At 35.2% G+C, this 17,256-nt stretch overlaps 1 protein-coding gene across 4 annotated transcripts in view; it reads right to left on the bottom strand.

Moving 5' to 3' along the window:
- LOC127810975 (protein transport protein Sec24-like At4g32640) overlaps positions 1-529 on the bottom strand; it is a 94,225-nt gene extending 93,696 nt beyond the window's left edge. Inside the window, exons 1-2 of one of the 4 annotated variants that reach the window (XM_052350623.1) lie at positions 304-529; positions 63-202 (exon numbers count right to left, since the gene is read on the bottom strand). The gene's annotated coding sequence lies outside the window, so the exon portion shown is untranslated. Of the gene's footprint in view, positions 1-9; positions 203-303 lie in introns of all 4 variants that reach the window. The other 3 variants (XM_052350624.1, XM_052350622.1, XM_052350625.1) reach the window with 3 other exon arrangements.
- Between the last annotated feature and the right edge of the window lie 16,727 nt (positions 530-17,256).

The following is a 17,256-nucleotide window of genomic DNA, read 5'->3' as shown; positions in this document are numbered from 1 at the left end:
CTCACATACAAATACGTATAGAGCCCGATTACAGGATCTAGCAGAGTTTCAGAGAAGAAAACCTTAAAATTAAACAGTCGCCTGCAACTCGAATAGCTACCCCGGTATAGCGGCCGAAATTCCGATAAACGGCGGCCAGATCCCGGCGGAGTTAGGCCTGTTAACCGCTCCTCTTGACTCTCACGCCATAGACACCAAGAATCTACGGGTAAATGTCAAAGCAACGCGATCAGCAATTAAAGCACAAAAAAACACTCCAGGCTCATAGGCAAGCAACCCCAAGTATCAAAACAGAGACAAAACTTGGATTTTATACAGATCTGAAAGAGGAAGATATCGATACGGGAGCAGCTTCGCCGGAGCAGCGACGGTACGGCCTTTACCGGAGCAACGAGAGCGAGATGGCGAGGAGATTAGGGCCGTGCGCGAGCAGTAGAAGTGGGGTTAAGGATTTCAGTTTGGGGATCAGATGATCGGATTAGAGATCGACCGAATGAAGAGAAGAGGGGTTACGGATTTCAGTTCAAAATTTTCTTATTTAAGTTCGACACGCGAACAACATTTTCAGGTACGTTACCGCCTTCATTGGAATTAATTAATAATAATAATTTTCAATACATAAAATTATATGTATTTATTAAAAAAATTAATAATATTTGTTATAAATTATTTTTTTAATTAATTGAGATAATTTATAAAGAAAAGTGTTGTTATTTCTATAAAAACATATTTAAAATTTTATAAGCATTAAAATTTAATTTACAAATACCATTACTAATTTACTTATTTTAGTTGACACGACCAATTATTATAATTTTAATATGTGAAGACACTGATATAGAAAAGAATAATGTTATGAATAATTATTGATAACAGTATCATCTATGATATGGTGTTTCTTTAATAGAGAAGGTGATAAATAACCATGTGTCATTATCTTCTATATGTACTAGCTCCTCTGATGAGGAAACACTGCATCACTGATGACAATATCTTCAGTAATGACTCATAGCATTAATCTATAGAACTAATGTATGTTGGGAATTAGTGTAAATTATATTGATACTTTTAAAGTTTGGCCTAATTATAGAGACACTCTTTTTATTTCAAGAAAATTCAATAATTTTTCTTATAACTCAAGTTGTCTCAACACACTCTCCCTTTCCCATTCAATATATAAAAAAAAAAAAAATTGCCCCTTGTGCATAGATCAAGCGATCAGGCAAATGATATGATAATGTCAGTTCAATAAATCGTGAATTCAATCCTTATCTTGCGCGATCAGGCAAAGCTTGACACTTACGATTTACCTTCCATGTCATAATTGAGGGCCGCACAAGGATGGTCATTCAAATAATAAAAAAAGTTGGTTGCTGACCAACAACTAACCATTACCTATAGCGACTTGAGAACACTAAGATCACTAAAATCAGATACTAAATTCCATTATCCCTAAGATTTAGTGACTCGTTGCTAATGATCAAACACCAATTATTTTATTTCTTATAATTAATAAATGAGATAAAATTGAGAGAGATAGATGAAAGATAAACTTAAGAGAAATATTTTCGATTTTAAAGTTATCAATATTTACTTTCATGTTTTTAATTTCTAATTTAAGAAAATGATTTTAGTTTTGAGATTAGTTTTTTTTTTTATTGTAACTTTTTTTATGTTTATCCAAAAAATCATAAAAGACTTTAGGAAATTAACGATATGGAAATTCAAAATGTTGATTTAATATATTAATGATGTTTTGATGATGATGGTGATGATATAATATTTTTACAAAACTTTAATTCATAATGTATCAAATAATTGAGTGAGTTTTTATAACTAAATCAATAATTTTAATAATTTACTCAAGCATAGTCTACTATTAATCGAGTGAATGAAATACAAAAGTTAATTGACTCTGTAATATGAAAGTTCATCTTAACTGATTTACAAACCATCACTCAAGTGATCATGTGTTAGTGTAGTTGAGTAGAAAAATATTGAGAGCTCGCTGCAATAAAAAATTTAAATAAACATTGAAATAGTCAATCAAGAATTTGTTTGTCATTCTTCAATATCTCTTGGTGAATCTTCATTCAAGTGACTAAATCTGTGCTCGACTAACTTAATCGTAAATTGAGTAAAATATTATTCTAATCAAGTGATAAATAAGCTGCATAGTGTCAAGTTTCAATAGCTCAACAGTAATCAACTTAAGTTTATGGTCAATCAAATATTATTTTTCCTAGTCGAGTAGGCTTAATACCATAGTCGAATACTTTAAAAAGAACAGAAAGCAAGTTTATGTATCTATTTTTCTAAATCAACTATCAGGTATTTTATACTCAACTGATAACATGACCAAATTGAATACAAAAAATGTTCAATCGAATGTTCCTTATGAAGCATATTTGTTAATCCATTGTAAGGTATTTGGTATTCAAGTAGCGTTAGTCATGCAATTGAGTATATAGTATGATTCAGTCAAGTGAATTTGTTTGACTAGAAAGTGAGTCTCTTTATTTAAATAGTAATCGATTGTGTGATTCTTGCAATCAAGTAAAGCTTATACTCAATTGATTGTCTTTAAAATTCATTAAAGTATGTGCTAATCTAATTGACTACCCTTATTTTTTCACTATAGTATATGTATACTAAAATTTAAAATTAAAGCCGTTATTATTCTTTGTTCGCACATTTAATGCTAGCATATTTACATTTAATGCTTGCATATTTCTCTTTTTAGACGATGATTAGTGCATTAAATGATATGAAGATTATTTGATAAGAATAAAACGAAAATTGAATTTCTGATGAATTTATGACTGTTGGAATGAAAATGTTTATGCAGAAAACTAGTTTAGTCTTTTGACCATTGAATAAGAATTGAAGAGCATTCAACGCAGCAAGCTAACGAGAATTGGCTAGACATTTACACAAGCTACATCTTGATCATTCTCCAAGCCATTCTCAAAAGAGGTCAAAGAGCCATCATAATATACATCATTTGTATTGTAAAAACATATATAATAGACTTTAACTTCATATCCTTGATCCTCTGTAAATTGGTAGAAGCTTCATTCAATTGTGAGCTTTATTAGTAGTTTCTCTTTTACTACAAACATTTACTTCTTGTAAGGTGTAGCTGGTTTTGCCTAATCCAAACAAATGTAGTGGTTTTAGTTGATTCTTGAAAAACTATCTAAAGTGTGACGACCTAGAATTTTCTTGGAAATTAATCAGATACCACACATACATAATCAGAGCCTCTGATCACAACTCACACCCCAAAGATCTTTTCGACTAGGATTGCCCTGAACACACAGAATCCAAATAAAAGAATAATAATCGCTATAGCAACCATCCCCAAACACCAAATCCAAATAAAAGAAAAATAATCGTCATAGCAACCATTCCCAAACACCATTATTCTTAACTCGGAATGATGGTAAAAATAAAGTGAGCCACAAGGCTCAGCAAGCATAACATAAGAAATATGGTAAGGCTAGGAATAATTTTCTCACACTGAATACCACCTATCAAATGTCGTGATGGACATCAAAGTGCCATGCCATGCCATGTATTACAACATGGAGCCATCAACACAAATAAATAAACCAATGCACACGGTAGCAATCCTTGGGGCCCACATAAGAAATGCACAATCTAGCACCCAAGTCTGCATACAAACCTATCACCGCCATGGACTAGCTAGCATCCACCATATGGGCCAGAAGCCCTAATATAAATCATACGAGCACGAGGCCTTGGCTAGCAAAAATATATGAGCCCGAGGCTTTGGCTAGCAAAGATATATGAGCCCGAGGCCCTGGCTAGCATAAATAAATGAGCCCGAGGCCTTGGCTAGCAAAGATATACAGTATCATAACCATGCAATGCAACAGATAATAAATGCAACGGCTTCTGCAACATCAACATGATGACAATGCCCCCATAAGCCAAGCATCAGACCATGATACTCCCACGTAGGAATTCACACAAGTGAATGCTCTAAAAGCATATGCTCGCCCAAAATACATAAGTTAGCACTCAGCAGGCCAACTGTGTCATACTAATGCTCACACCCCCAACACATACAAATATGATCCCTAATGAATGCAAGTTCAGTCCCATGCACTATAATGCCATGCAATATGTCATATAATGACAAAGCTAGTCGATAGTGACTAGGCACCGGTAGACAATATGTGACTAGGGATCAATTAGTTGGCAGTTGTTCATGGCTTGGTCGACGGTTTGCTCCAGTGTCACTAAATGGTCAACACGTCATCTCACCAGTCAACGGCTCATGCCTTAATTTATAAAGACTCCTACTCGTGGCAAACCATAACCATTACCAAAATCCCGTCATTCCTCTATAAACCTAGCCTTGGATCAGGTTCGACATCATTCCCAAAGAAACAAGGGTGATACAATATCTCGTAGGCACATAACAAATAAAACCCCGGCTAGTCTCATATTTAATTTAAATTAAATTGCACCAATAAATTGCTCAAGTTGTAATATTAATATGTGGAACCGAATCAAGTTAAGGAAAAGCTTGGAAGTCATAAAAAATGGAAGGGCTCACAAAGAAAATAGGGAGGTTGCCTTTATTTAATTGATTTCAACTTTTTTACACTCGCACGCTACAAAATAGTATAATCTCCCAAAATTAACAAAATTGGACACAAAATTAAATTATAACCATACAAAACTATTCACATAAATTACTTAACTTACCTGTATATATAAACTTTAATTAAACTACATTTTTTCCATTTTCCCTTGAATTTTTATCCCCATTTCCATGGTTGCGCTTAGCTTTTTCTTTTACAATTTTTCCTTACGTTGCAGCTCAATTCCTTGGCCAAATGCACGCTGAAGTCGGTGATTAAAAAGGCAAAGAAACAGGCCACCAGAAACTACTGCATGGCAGCCACCTGGTGCCACCGCCTAGCCCTAAAATAACGTCGTTTTGGGGCTGGGTTTGCTGAAAATCAGCAATTTTCTGCCCCTAACGCGTGCAGCCTCCGCGATTCGATCCCTCGTCCTCACCCAGCACACGCGCACGCGAGACCACCTGCACTAACCTCCATCCTCAACATATAAGTGCACCAAATTAATTTTAAAGTGACCCCGCAACAATTCCTAAAAATTTTATTTAGACCCCATAACTTCTGAAAATTACTACATGCACCCCACTTATTAATAACACTTATACCCCGAATTTTCAACAATATCATGCTCATTTCTCTAATACCAAAATAAATTAATATTTCCTTTAAACCCACAAATATTTGATAATCACCTTATACGCAATAATTAATAATTATCAACTATTCACTAAATTATTCAATTCCAATAAATCAAAAATCACTTCAATTACAGAATTTAATAATTATTAACTACTCCCAAATTATCTGGATGTTACATAAAGAGATTATAACTGATCCTATTAAGAGCTACCTAGTAAATTGTTTGGTTGAAATCCTTAGTGAGGAGCCAAAATAGTGGAATAGGTGATGAAGCTGAACCACTCTAAAATCCTGTGCACTTCAATCTCACTTCAATCTTTCAATTCTCTTACATTTCATTTACAGTTAACTTCAAAATTTAATTCACCCCCTCTTAAACTAATTGTGTATCAAGTGGTATCAAAGTAAATCTCTACTTCCAAGTTTAATAGCCAAGATAAAATATTAGAATGGCCCATTCATCAAGTGTCAACTTCCAAGATAGCTAATCTTGCAACAAGCCACTATTTTTTGATGGAAACTATTGAAACTTAGCTTAAGAAAGGGATGAATTTAGTCTTTTTCATCCTTTTTAAAACTTTAAAGAAAAATAAAAGAATGTAAAAAAGGATTTTGATAAACAAAAAATTATTTACCTTTGTAGCTTTCAAGCAGGTTTAGCTACTTAATCTTTACAAGCTAGCTTTTAACACTTGGCTCAACCACAACCAAATGCCTTTTATAGGTTTAGGCTTAACATTTACAAGTTTCACAAATAATGTGAAAATGATTTTTGAAGAGAAAAATTAAAGATAATACAAGACTACAGATTTTTCTTTTGAATGAAAGAGAGATACAAAATTTAAAAATTGATACACTATCTATTTTCGGATCTGATAAAGAATAAACTTCGAATGCACGAAAATGAAAGATCAGAAAGCCCTTGAGTATTTGCAAGTTGAGTTCAAGCTCTTTGTAAATTGGTTAACCTTTTCAACATACTTCTTCTCCTATTTATAGATTTTCGATATTGAATGCAGATGTTAGGCTAATAAACAAATATAATGTTTGTTTGTGTTACAACTGTCATATTTTGTCTCTACTGTTGGAATACACATATAATGGTGTTGGGGTCTCATATTCGGATAGGAAGCCCGGGGTATTCGGATACCCCATTGGAAAATGAATGGTATTAGAATACCAAGTATGGTATTCGGATACCCCTAGGCGTCTCTTGTGTCTTGTATTCGGATATGATGTTTGTGTATCCACATATCTTTCCTGGTTTTACTTCCTTGTATTCAGATATGCCATCCCATATCTAGATATGCTCTTGCACATTCAGATAACCCCTAGTATGTCCGGATAAACTTTTTTGAAAAACAATTGCCTAGACTGAGTGAATGTTGATGACTTTTCCTCTAGTCTTGTCCCGCGTCTAACCCCACATTCCTCTGTCTCTTGGCTATATAAACAGAGTGAAAGTTGAGAAAAGAGAGATATTTGAAAAGTGTTCAGCCGAGAGCAGGAAGGAGAAGAAGAGAAATCAACAGAAGAAAAAGAAAAAGAAGAAGGGGTTCAACCAAGCTTTTAGGGTGGTATCTTTTTTGTCTTAGGCAAGCATTTACCCCATCTTACTTCTATAGCATCTTTGGTTCAGCTTGTGAGAGATTTTAATTACTTTCTCATTTGGTTTATTTCCTTACTGTTGTGTTGAATTACTGGAGGTTGTAGTTGAGGTTTTCAAATAACTTTGATAGTTTCTTCTTACCTCTATTATGGTTGGATCCGTAACCAATTGGTGGGTCGTTTCTTGTGAGCTTTAAAGGGCTCAATTCCTCCTTTCGTTTTGCAATACCCCATGTTCATATAAAGTTGCCACGTAATTTCGATGAGTTTAGAATACCAAAAAATTGGTTTGATAGCAGTTATAAGTACCGAATACACTATAGGGAGTGTCTCGGAGTAGAATTATCTAAGAAAAATGATATGGTTTCGATGAGCATTCCGAGATAGAATTTATGGTATCGAAAGAAAACTGATCGGGAATAGTTTTCGGTATAACTAAAATGTAGCTGCCATTTAGGCTGCAAAATCGAATCGTTACAAGAGGCTTCCGAAAAATTAGCGGAACCCTAGGAGGGCTCCGATTTTTCGTAATGATCAACCCTTCAGTGGTTTCGGGATGAAACAATAGCCCGGTGAGGACATTGGTGCAAAATCGACCAAATCGAGTAACTTTAAAGTTATTAATTTTGGATCCTTAGTATCGAAATGCAATCTAATTCAATGTTTGAGGATGTTATTGCAATTAAGGAATTATCTTAATAAATTTAAGATAAAATGTGAGATTTAAATGTATAAATTAAATGTAATATATAATTATATATATACATGTGCTGGCTGTGTGCGTGAGTGATGGCTTCCATGCTCTGCAAATTGATTATGCACGCAAACTCCATACCCTTCAAAGTGATGGCTGTCAATGGAGTGATTCTCATGCCAAGAAGCATGGGCAAAAGGCAGTGAGGAGAAGGGTGGGTTACCTATAAATAGGCAGGGAACTAGCTGCTTGAGAAACAACAAGGGAGAGAGAGAGAGAGATCAGATGGGAGGAAGCGAGAGAGAGCCGTGGCCAAGAGAGAGACAGAGAAGGCTTATGAGATCAGAGAGTAGAGCAAGAGAGAGAGAGAGGCCGAGAGTGCGAGATCGGAAGAGGGATAGGAGGCAGCAGCTTGCGACAGCTATGACCGCAAGCTCGAGCGATGAAGGGGCGGCCAACGATCAAGGGGGAGCTGCATCGAGGAAGGAGAAGGTTAAGAAAGGCTGGAGAGGTGGTAGAGATGACCGGGGGGTGCGACAATGGCCGCTGGCAGCAAGCAGGGGCGATGGTGGCCGGTTGTAACAGATCGCGACGGTGGCTCTGAAGGCAGCATCAAGCGGCGACGATGGAAGCCAGGCGAGGCGGTCGGCGGTGAAGGCGCTGGCAGCGGCGGCGGCCGTGGGAAGAAGATGAAGCAGAGGACTTGCAGGCGTGGGAAGAGGGAGAGGAAGAAGAAGAAGAAGAAAAGAAAAAGAAAAAAAGAATAGAAAATAGGAAAATGGTGGAGAAAAATCCTAGAAAATTCCAAAAATTAGGAAATTATGTTTCGGTAATATCCTAGAGATTTTTGCGAGGAAAATGGCTCGACACGAATTTTGAGGATATGGCACGCATACCGATGAAGTCATAGTTGCTAAGTCAAGGTAAGTAAAATTTCTTAGAAAATTCAAAAAATTTAGGAATATTATTTTATGAATTTTCGTAGTGAAATATTTGATAAGATATTTTAGAAATATTTAGTATGGATTTATTGAGGAAAAATAAGAAGAAATAGAGAGAAAATTAAGGAAAATGCCAGAAATTATGGAAAAATAGGTTTTAATGTTTATTTAAATAAATATGGTGATTAGGATACTTTGAGGCTGAAGTTGAAGAGTCTCATGCAAAGTTTGAGGTTGGCACGCAAATCGAGGCAAGGCACGGATATCAAGATGACTCGATAAGCTTGAGAAGGTAAGTGGTACTCCCCAATTAAAGTTAGTTTTATGAAAAATGTTGGTTCGTAAGTGGTTTATGTTCCTCGAAAATGTTTTCATCATATTGACATACCCTGATATGTATCCATCACGTAGACTGCATCATGACATGACTATGAAATGCATGAATACACGTTGATATTATTGATCACTCGCATTTGAGGCCGTTGGAAGTATGAACTGGCATCACTGCTTTACCAAGGGTGCACCCATACACCCCGGCTTCTTAAGAGGTGGCCACAAAAATGGTAGGTAGCATGAGGGGTGCAGTTGACACCTACGATAAAAGACATTGTATACACACATGATATAACATTATGTATCCTTATTTAGATGGTTTATCATCTAATTTAGGTATTTGCCCCTAGAATATTCAAAGGTTCAAGGTGGAGATTGCAAAAGATTTAAGGATAAATGAGGCATGAAAAGGCATTTAGCAGGGTGCATAAAGAATGAAATGTATGTTATATAGCCCATGTATTTAAATTCTGCTACTTTGAATTCTGAACGTTTTGAAGAATGTTGAATTTATTTATGATTAATGTTAAGATATCAGGTTTCGATCTCTGCTTTCGCATTTGATGTGTATAGTAATTATCTCTCGTGATAAATGAATAGGAATTCTGGGATGAATTTGAGGTATGATGTGGTTTAGCTTTAGTGTTTGAAAGAAAAAATTTATTTTCCCAGAATTGTCCCAATTTATAACGCGCTCGGGAAAGCGGGGCGTTACACGTTTGTTGTTGGAATGAAGCTGTTGTGTGGGCTGGTTCTCATTGGGTAATGCGTGATTATTGTTGTGATTGAGAGTATTGTGCATGTGGTTGTTGTAATTCTCAGTCCTCTGCCATTTCAAATGCATGCATGGGTTTTGGGATTATGCATTTGGGGGTTCTATGTGACTTGTGTGCTTGGCCACAAGCATAGTAGGTTTTTTTAATACCTAGGCTAGCTAGGCACGAGCACTGCATCGTATGTAACTTCCTATATGGGAAAGCAGAGCTTGATGCATGGTTTTTATGGTGGTTATGTTTCATGTTCATGCTCAAATTCCATTGCATTATCTTTGTGCATTGCATGGTTCCTGGCACTGTGTGGGTGTGTTGCAGTTGTTTTACGGACAGTTCTGTCATGTTAGGTTTACGGACGCGGTTAGTGTGCCAGGTTTTTCAGGTTTTGGTAGCACCAGCCCGAGGGAGCTTTGGCTCGAGGTGTTACTCATATTGCCTTTCAAAATAGTCACAGGTTTGTGATAGGAACTTAGGTGTCACGTGTCTTATGTGGGCCCCAATGATTGGTATGTGTATATCTTATTATGCGGCATTTCTCTATATTTGTCATGTGATTCATGGATATATGATGTATGATTCTTGCACGTGGGGTGCGGTTAACTCTTTAGCTTCCATGCTCTTGTCAGTGTCTCCTTTCTTTTATGTTTGCTGAGTCTTGTGATTCACCCTTGCTTCTCTTTATTCCAGGTAAAGGCAAAACTAAGTGTGAGGGTGAGGCTAACAATCCTCCAGCTATCCCGATAAATGGTGTATAAGGCAGTCTTAATAGATCCTGTTTTGATGTGTATCTGGTGATGTTGTGCCATGGTTGTTAGCTTTTGAGTGCTTGACATGGTTTTGTATTTGTATATGTATATACCATATAACTTTGTTGGCTAGTTATCTTTTGTATGCATGCTTAGGATGTGAGTTATGATTTCGTTGCCGTTTTTTCTATTTGAGTACATGTGATCTTAGTTGAGTATGCATGGCAGGTCAATGTGGTTCTTTTTTTGTTTCTTTACCTTTTTGGGGCTATTGTTTGGATTCTTCAGCTTGGCTGGAGTATCCAAGTAAGGATTCCACATTATTAGAATGAGAAACAAAAAAATGTTATATTATAATGATCTAATCATGCCTAGCGAAATAAAATTAATTTTACAAGTATCACGTTTTCAGAAAATATGATTTACAAAAACTAAATATTAGATAGAAGAGTACCTTTTAATGAAATCAAATTATAGTTGTTGGTAACCCACTGTAAAATCCCAAAAGCGTAGGATGCCGAGTTGGTCCACTCGAAATCACTTTGACCTAAAAGTCTCGAGAGAAGAATATATAATTTTTCTAAAATTTTTTGATTGAATTTGAACTCACTAATTTCTGAATCAGGGTTTATGGTCCTATCTATAGAGCACCATTGAAAACCCTAGTGCCATTGGGTGAGGCTTAATGTGCTAGCAAAAAATCCGATTAAATTATTAATAATTAAATAATTATATTCATAATATAATTATTTAATTATTCTTATTTATTTAATAAATAAATACACCATAATTATTAATTATATAATTACTAATTTATCTTTATTCTCTTTAAAAGTAATTTTTTATTGGGTAAAAATTTATAAATTCACAATTAAATTGGTAACAAGAATTAATCAATTATTAATTTCTGTAAATTATGAGTGACATCGAGCAATATGTCATGATTATCTAATTTACTGTGAAACGGGTGTTGTGAATCTTTTTACTACGATACTATGCAATATGGTCCCGATCATTCTATATCCCAATAAGATATGAGATCACGATCAATAGGTCAAATCTCTTAATCTCATCATACGACCAAATCTAAAATCAATCTTGACTAAAATCACACAACTATTATAAACATACATTCCATCGTCATATTACCTCGACCAAGGATTTATTGTCAAGCTATTTCTTGATCCCATAGGATATCCTCCTTATAAATCTCGAGGTGATAGATTTCATGTCTGATGCACACATACCTCATGCATAACTGAACTAGGCACATAGATTCGTATGATCGTCTCTAATTAGAACAACCATATAATGCTTTTGATAACCTAATCCACCAATGTAACACCTCGTTATTCCCAACCCTGACATTAACTTGGGATTTCAACAATATTTTTTTGTTTAACATATTCTCAACATAAATCATTCCTAACACTTTCGATCTACCTTCCCAGCATATTAAACTTAATAACCAATAAGCAAATATAGGTAATATTATCGTAAAATGCAGAAGCAAGATCGAAACCTCAAATGATACATAATTGTAAACGCTTGGTTTATAACATAGAAACCATACCATCGTTTTACATCACATATTCAAAACAAAATACATGACAACTGAATATCTCCCACATAATCAAAGACCTACTATAGATCAAATATGTAAATAACGGCTACATCTTTAAAACCTATTTTCCCTTGACGCCTTTGCTTTCACCTAGAACGTTTGAATATTCCAGGGACATAGTCCAAATTAGATGTTGAATCATCTAAGTGAGAGCTCAAAAAAATTTCATGAATATATGTAAGACTATAAACAATTGACATATCCCGACATGTCCCAGCCCAAGAGAATCTCATACAGCGCTGAACCCATACTACAGGGAAAGAACAATCTCTCTAAATGCAACCTAACCACATTGACACATTAGCATTGTGTAGTCTTAGCTTAAGAGAGGCAACATCAACTCATCTCCCCAATACTTTTGGAACAATTGTTACCACTCTAGTCACAGGAGGGTCAACATCAACGCAGGAGCCAGACACACCACATTCACGTTAAGGATAACATTTCCACTCAAAAGCAACTCGGAAACACTACTCATTTCCAACACACATGCCAATGCCATAACCATAACATGTAATAATGCATTACATAAAATGACATTTCATTGCACGAATTTTAATGCACGTGTAAATAAATATTTTGGATGTACCATCCACATGAAAATCAACCATTCACATGCCAACATTTGCATGAAACAAAATCGAGTATAGGGTTAAATCACTTACAATAAACCAAGTTTTAGTAGTGATGTCACTCACAAGTCAAACCATTTGTATAAAACAAGCCAAGTTTTGATAGTAAAACTATTCACAATAATCCAAGTTTGAAGTATAAACTCTTACCTTAAATGTAACTCAGAATATCTCAATTCTCGTGCCACCCTCGATTTTTGTGTTGAGCCTCAATGATCCTTGGACATTATATTTATTCAAAAGAAGTTCAATATCTATTTTTTTCATAATTTCTTCATAATCTCTTTATTTTTTTCGTATTTTTCTCTCAATAATTCCAAAATAAATACCTTCTTAAGTTTTTTTTTTTCAATTTTTTCTACACCATAATTCCTAAAATAATTTCCTAAAAATAATAAAATTAATTTCAAAAATACCTAACTCTTACGCACCCTCACGCGCTCGCACGTGGACTGCCTGCCTATGTACTACACGCGCCCAGTTTTCTAGTCATCTTCAATCTTTTTTAGGCCACTAGCGATGCTCCATTAGTCGGTTTCTTCCTCCGATCTTAGCCTACTCCTTGTTCTGATCACGATATCACCCTTTACCGGTCAAAAGATCAACCGGAAGTGCCCAAAATCGACTAAATTCAGTCATGCTCCGGCACCCATTCATTTTTTCACCCAACCCTCAAATGCTACTCAAACGAACTCCAAAACCTCTCAAATTATCTAGAAATGATTCTCAAGACATGGGGAAAAAAAATCCTTTATCATTTTCCCTCAATTCTTTCTCAAACTCTGGAATTTTGAAGTTTAAGCTTTGAAGTTTTTAGCCATCTCTAACCCTTATTTATACCCAATTATTTGTCCGCAAAAGGACCATTCCTGTCTAATCATTGGCCCATATCATCATTACAGCCATTTAATGGCCTCGAATCGCCTTGATTTAAAAGTGATTTGCCTTAAAAACCATCCCCAATTTTTCGGCGAGCGTACGGTCATCACCATACCTCCATCAAATCTTGGCCACTCTCGCCCCATACCCGTCTTCAATTGATCCACCATGTCCTGGGCCCATTCTGAACCCTAGGATGTCCCTCCCGATGATGGCAGGTGGCTGGCAATGTTCACACTGCTAGATTTGCAAAAAATGCACGTTCACCCCATATTACTTCCAAATGCCATTTTGACCCTCATTTCAAATTCTTAGACTTTGATATTTTACCACATGAACCCCCAAATCTCATACTTCACAATTGACCCAATGAATTTGGAAAAAATATCATTTTCAATCATTTTTCAACTAGAATTTAAAATTACACTTAAGCTCAAATGCATGTTTTGATCGCAAATCCTTTTGCTTCATCCCGAAACTATTTAAGGGTTGTTACTTATGAAAAATATGAACATTCTTAGGGTTCTGTTGATTTCTTGGAATTCCCTCACCATCATTCGATCTTTCCGGCTATAACTTAGCTGTATCGAAAACTATCTTCGTCCTAATTTCTTTTAATTCCATAAATCTTGTCTCGAGACGCTCGTTGATCTCATATCTTTTTTATTATATATCTAAGTCCAGGGCACTCCCTACAATTGATTCGGTCACCTATTTCATGGTATTTTGATATCAATTTTCACAAAATTTCATATTTCCACCAAAACATTTATTTACCAAAATATCACAAGATTTTTGGCTATTACAACCAATGCACAAATATCCATATCATCTCAGGTCTAAGGACTAGATGCGGATTCGTAGTTAACATTGAATCATTGAGCCGTGAGATAAAACTCGATGTGATTTAATGTTAATAGTCTCGTTTAGTAAACAAGTTCCTATAATGAACACCTGCTCATATTCCTTCTATATCTCATACGGAATGACACGAGACTCACCAACCTTATCTTTCAATATCTCATACTGAACAAAGAGGGAGACGATGTGCAAGTCTTTGTGAGTTGCTAATATCCAGGTTAGTAACTCTATGGCCAAGAATATATTTACAGTATAATGAACTGTTGATTATCGGTAGCTCATATTCTTAACACTTAAGAATGATATACACTCCTTATTATACTAAATGATATATTTGTTTAATTTAAACTATATTACAATTTAAATCAAACATAAACTTGCCATTTAAATAACATTTAAAGAATTCTAAGATTGACCCCTTTATGTCAAAATAATTGGTCTTAAGAGCTTATATCTAATAGAAAGCATACACCGAAGCAAACCAAACACCCATTGTAAATTTCTCTCCCTTAAATAATCTGCCTCGAGAAAGCTAGAAGCTTACAAATCCGCCATCAACCTATTCCAATTTTGTGCCGTGTAAGGCATTAATTTTGGTTGAGGCGACACTGAGAGTTGACTATCAACTTTAAAGAGTCAACTACCCCTACTGGGAGTTGATTGCCAAGTTGATTGGTAGTCTTAGGAAGTCAACTCCTTTAGTGGTTAACTATCTGAACAAAACAGTTGAATCTGAAGAGTACCAACTCATTAACTTCTAACGAACCACTATCATTAACACTTAATGACACATCTAAGACCACCATTAGCTATTAATGATGTCCAAGACATAACGGATACACAATGCTGATACCAGATGCTACATTATATGGTGTGTGATTTTCTAGGTTCACTGACTACTAGCAAGTAGTTAGCACCAAAACCTTTTAGCACCAGCTCAAACACCTCAACCCATCATAATAATTTTTCTACGTTCCCGTGACAATCTAAGAGATGTTGGGAAGCACCTATAAGTGGTCCAGCTCAATATAGAAAGCAATGAAATTTAAGTTCAAGTGAACCTATTATAGTTGACGATCACCGTCTATTATAATCTTTCTATCACCTAATGTCCCAACTGAGTAAGAGTCGTGGATGATAAATTCACAGACTCAGTAACTATGTGTTTGATCTTATCAATGTTATTAGATGACATATTAAGAAACAATTTCTTGATTAATTATATTGTCTTGTCCAATGACTTTCTCGTCATACAAATAGTAGACAACATAAGACGTTCACCTCATCATTGATGACTAGGGTGACAAATTCTATTCTTGAACACCTCTCTCCATATACCAGTAATACTGAACCATATAGATGAACGTCCCTATCTCGCATTTTAATGCTTCGATACATTAGCAAATTTCGCACACCGATACATAAGCTAACTGTGTCAGTTCAAGTGTAAGGACCAATGTATAATTGCAACTAGACGGCATGCCCATTATCCCCAATGCCATGTGATCTGTCATCAATGTCACATTTAGTGTGTTGTTATCTAATAACTATCCACAAGTTTACTAGAGACATCCCCGTGGTTGGCCACTTTTCAAAAATGATCGACATGTTGGCTTTCAAAATTAAAACATGGATTTGAAATTCAAATGCAATATAGCTACATATAAAAGATTATTTTGACAATAAAACTTGATCTTTCCAAATGCCACTAAGGAAATTGAAAATATATTTTGGCATTGGATGAAATTGATTTTCATGATAAATTAAATTTCATTTTGGTGTTTGAAAAGAAACATAGATATACCAAACACAATTTTCAACATAAAATCAATATTATTTTTCATAATCAAAATTACAACAAAGATAAAACAACAAAAAAGGGACTAAAGAACTATTGAGAAAGTAAACCTTGGGTCTTATATATGCTTGACCTCACTGGTTGGAGTTTTTAACTTAGCCTTTCTCTAATAAATCAAGTCTTAGCTTTAAGTTGAGCCTTCTTCCAATAAACATAACATGGGTTAGATCTGGACTCCTTATTAGGCCTGTACTGGGCCACAACTCTTCTAGCAATAACTACAACTGCATCATTTCCCTTTTCTTTACTAATCAAACTAGTTCTTCACCCGTGTGATGCACGAAAAATGGATTCACAAACAAAGATATAAAAAATATATGAACTTTCAATAAATATTGAAAACACCATAATTTAATTTTATTAAATTATAAATATCACAAGAAATGGAATTTATAATAAGATTAAATATTACAAATTCTGGAAAACTTCTTTGAATGCAACGTTTGTGGTTGAGTTTGTTTGTTCTCCTTCCTTATCACATATTAGTATCTTTAAACCATTTCGACTCGTAACACTTGACACAACTACGTATAGCTGACCATGATTGAATATTGATTTTTTCAAATAAAGTCCTACATGTGACAATGATTGTCCTTGACTTTTGTTGATGATCAAAGCGTAGGATACAATCAAAGGAAATTGTTTTCTTTGGAACCTGAACGACAATCTTGAATCTGATGGACTCAATGACATCCTTGGAATGAAGACTTTGTGCCTTACATTATTTCCTGATAGAATTTTACCCTCTAGAACATGGTTTCCAAGTCTTGTGACAATAAGCCTTGTCCCATTGCACAACCCTACGGAATGATCAATATTTCTTTATAACATCACTAGAATTCTAACTTTCACATTCAACTCATGATTTGGCACCCTAGAACACCTACTACTATTCAAAAATTCTGGTGAATGAATATCTCCTAATAAATCAATGTTTGTATCTGACTGCAAGTGGTATCCGAACTTAAATAGGTATTTCCTTCAGTTTGGTTTAGAGAAACCATATACTCGTTGATAGATTCGATGACATCAAGCGTCAGCTCTAGTATGGC

Source organism: Diospyros lotus, chromosome 10 (assembly GCF_014633365.1).
Source record: "Diospyros lotus cultivar Yz01 chromosome 10, ASM1463336v1, whole genome shotgun sequence".
Classification (NCBI taxonomy): domain Eukaryota; kingdom Viridiplantae; phylum Streptophyta; class Magnoliopsida; order Ericales; family Ebenaceae; genus Diospyros; species Diospyros lotus.
This window is presented reverse-complemented; position numbering and strand designations above follow the sequence as displayed.